Source organism: Eulemur rufifrons, chromosome 7 (assembly GCF_041146395.1).
Source record: "Eulemur rufifrons isolate Redbay chromosome 7, OSU_ERuf_1, whole genome shotgun sequence".
NCBI lineage: Eukaryota > Metazoa > Chordata > Mammalia > Primates > Lemuridae > Eulemur > Eulemur rufifrons.
Genome location: NC_090989.1, coordinates 182,129,822 through 182,133,651, shown reverse-complemented (window position 1 = coordinate 182,133,651; position 3,830 = coordinate 182,129,822).

Genomic DNA, 3,830 nt, shown 5'->3' with positions numbered 1-3,830 from the left:
GAGCAGTTGCAAATACAAATGTCAGCCAGACCCAGGTGGGTAACACACTGTCTGGTGGAGGTCTTTGGCCAACATCTAAACTGGGGCATTGCCACTTAATTGCAGAAATTGTTCTTGTGCATGAATCTCACCTATCATTGCCAAATCATTCCATTTTTAAAGAGAAGCTGAAAATCAGTATGTGTACTCTCCAGTTTCAAATGCTGGCAATCACTTAATTCTAAAACTCAAAATACCACAAAGACCAAACAAAGCCTCCTGACTCTAGCTTGAAGGTCACCTGTTTTTGACCTCTGTCTTATAGAGTGGTAGGGGGAACTGCCCCACTGAAAGATGAAAACTCTCTTGGAGCGACATACATCTGACACTTACATGTGCTTTTGCCCCAAAGAGGAAAGAACTGGAAGATTTATGCAGTCCCAAAATTAACAAATTCAGAGACCACCAAGCTGACTTTAGGTGTCATCAGCCAGAACTGGGTCTCATGACACCATCTGCTGTAGTGGAGCATGAGGAGGGAGTGGGCTAGCTACCATGGGCTCAGAGCAACACGACCACATGGCAGAGTGGACTGTTTCTCCAAGGAAAATCAGAGTTCTTAGCAAGGAAGGAAAGAGGAATTGCTGTTGGGGGAATCAACAGTGTCTGTGACAACCGTGCAATTCATTCATTCATTCATTCATTCAGTAAACATTTTTTGAGCACCTTTTAAATCTCAGAACCTGTCCTTGGGAGCAGAGATCCCTGCCCCCATCCAGACCTTACATTCTTTTTTTTTTTTTTTTTTTTTATTTAATTTTACAGAATCAAAGAGTCTAACAGTATATCTTGTTAGATACAGTATGTCCTCATAATGTATACATTATTTCTTGTACAATGATATGAAATAATATGGGAAATATTCATGATAAATTATTAAGTGAACAGTGCAAGTTAAAAACAATAGTTTCATATTTTTTTCCCCACCCCCCCTTTCCCGAGTCAGCACCTTCAAGTGTTACCACTCCCCTAACGGTGCGCAATGCACTCATTGTGAGGACCTTACATTCTTAAGGGGGTGGGGATGAGACAATTTTAAAAAGTAAGCCTGATAGTATTTTAGAAATTGATACATGCTTTGAAGGAAAATGAAGCAGAGAAGGGTGAAACTGGGAGTAGGGTTGTAATTTGATATCAGGGAGTCTGGAAAGGACTCTCTAAGGAGGGGGCATTTTATCAAAGACCTGGAAGATATAAGGGAGAGTTATGCACCCACGTGAGAAAAGAGCATTCCAGGCAAATGGAAAGGCAAGTGCAAAGGCCTTGGGGTGGGAGTGGGCCTCATATGGTTTTGGAACAAGAAGGCTGGTGTTGATGGAGGGGAATGAGAGCGTACAGAGCAGTAGTGAGGTGAGGTTAGAGCAGAACATGGGGCCCACTGTGCATTACAAAGGTCACTGTAAGGAATTGGCTTGCAGTGAGATGAGGAGCCCAGGAAGGGTACTGAGTGGGGAGTCACATGACCTGACACGCTTTAACAGGATCACTCAGAATGCTTTGTTGAGAGTGAGCTCAAGGGTAGAAGCCAAGAAACCGGTATTAAGGTTGTTGCAATAATCCAGGCAAGAGATAATCAACTGTTTAGACCAAGGTAGCAGCATTTTTTAATATATTAAAAAACAGAAAATACAAAAAATAGAAGAGAGACAGAAATGTCTTCTCCCAGTATATGTGTCCCTTGCTGCTAATATTGTGTAGAAGCCAGAAATTGAGAGAGCAGTGGGGTTCTTCATTCTCATTTTCTCTCATCTCCTACCAGCCTTAATTATGTACTATTAAAGTTAATTCTTGAGCTGTGAGACAGTGGTCTATGAACCTATATCTTTCTTTTTCCTCTGGTTTGCAGAGCTCCTTGTCAATCGACACACTTCATGCAAGCAAGAAGAAATGTGAGGAGCTCAGTGTGGTATCCTGTTTCAGGTTAAAGTTACCAGATTAAAAATAAATGGGAAATGATCACGTTTTCCTTTTTTGGTTTTAATAACCAGGGCTTAATCTAAGAAACCTGGTTGCTTAGATATTTTTGTTCAATGATCATCTGTTGTTATCCCTATTGAAAGACGTAGCTATGGATGACTGGGTAGGCTCTGGAGGGATAAAGTGAAGAAGGAAGCAGATGGTGAATGTGAATGGAGGGGAGAAAAGGAGGAGAATGGGGAGTAAAAGATACGCAGATGGGAGCTCTTGTGACCCTGGAGCAACGCACAAAAGAAGAAAGAAAGAGCCAGTGCTTTTCCAGGCACATCCATGGACTCCGCCAGACTCTGCCAGGCTTGCAGCTGTCCTTTCTTGTCCAGAGAGTTCTTGACTGACCCAGAGTTCAGACAGCAATTCTGGTGCCACCTCTGGGGAGGACCCCTGGAAAGACAGAGCTTCCTTGTTTAGAGGCCAGATGCTTGTTGTATAAAGAAAATTCTGCAGGTAAGCACAGTTTATTGAAATTCTACAAACTATAGTGAGACTGATAATGCTACAGCATCTCTTTCTCTCTCTCTCTCTCTCTCTCTCACACACACACACACACACACACACGCTTTAGCTCCTGTTCTCTCTCTCTTTCACACACCACCACCCCCCCACCCCAGCCATCCCCTCATTGTTCTATGCTGCATATCCTCTCTGTCATTCTGGCACAGAATCATCTTCCTTCAACACTACAGTGATCACCTTAACTCCATTAACTCATCACAATAATATATTATATGTAATTGTATATACATTACAATCATTAATACTATAATCAATGCTGCAGACATTATTAACTATAACAAATACGGGACGCTGTTGGTCCATTCTTATTTCACAGGGGGGTAACTGAGGCTTGGGGGTATAAGCTATTTGGCCAAGACCACAGAGCGATTAAGAGACAGAAAGCGGAACAACACAGAATCGATTCACGAGCCTCTACCACAAGGAGGTTTTCAGCTTGTAACCTCTCAAGGAGGCAAATTTTCTGGAAAAAACATTGTTTAAAATCTCAGATTCATGCGTTTTCTCTAGAGTTAGGCTACTTCTTCCTCTCACCTTCCACCCACCTCTACCGCGTTTAGATGTTTTATTTCATTTAAGGATTTTTTCAGTTTTTTTTCTTTTTCTGAAAAAATGATGTTGAAAAGACACTAAGAAAACTTTTGTCCACCCTCCAAAACAAAAATCTGGCTGGTCACAATCCCATCATTGTAACAGAAATATTTTCGTTTTTGCATAGTTTTTTGTTTTTGTTTTTTTGTCATATAATGACTTGTTTTTACTTAGTTTAAGTCATAATGAGCAGGCTAGTTTGTATTCTGACAAGTTGACCTACCAGTCAATAATAGGCATTTTTCCATTCTGTATAATCATCATTTTGAGTATTTGTTTCTGATGAATATGTGTTAATTTTGGAATTAACGTACATGGAAACTACTGAAGTCGTTGGGAAAAAATCAGCTATAATTCAACCACCCTCGGAAAAACTAATGCATTTTCCCAGGCTTCACATATATTCATATATATATATAAATTTTTCTGTAGAGACATGTTTCTATTTGCTCCTTCGTTTAAGAACTCTCCATATGTGAAATGTCCTGATTAAACAAGTCATGGCAAAGGCTGGGACAAGTCCAAGGCTCTGGAACGTGCACCCCTGGCACTAACTAAAGGCGGCAGCGGACAGCCTTCCGTCGGTGGCTGAGCCGCAGTCTGGCCGGCCTGGGCCGGCGCCTCCCGCTGGGGCCGCCAGGGGGCGCTGTGGCCCCGGTGCGGGGCGGTGGCGCGGGGCGGACCCTCCCCCGGAATCTCCGGCACCGCCC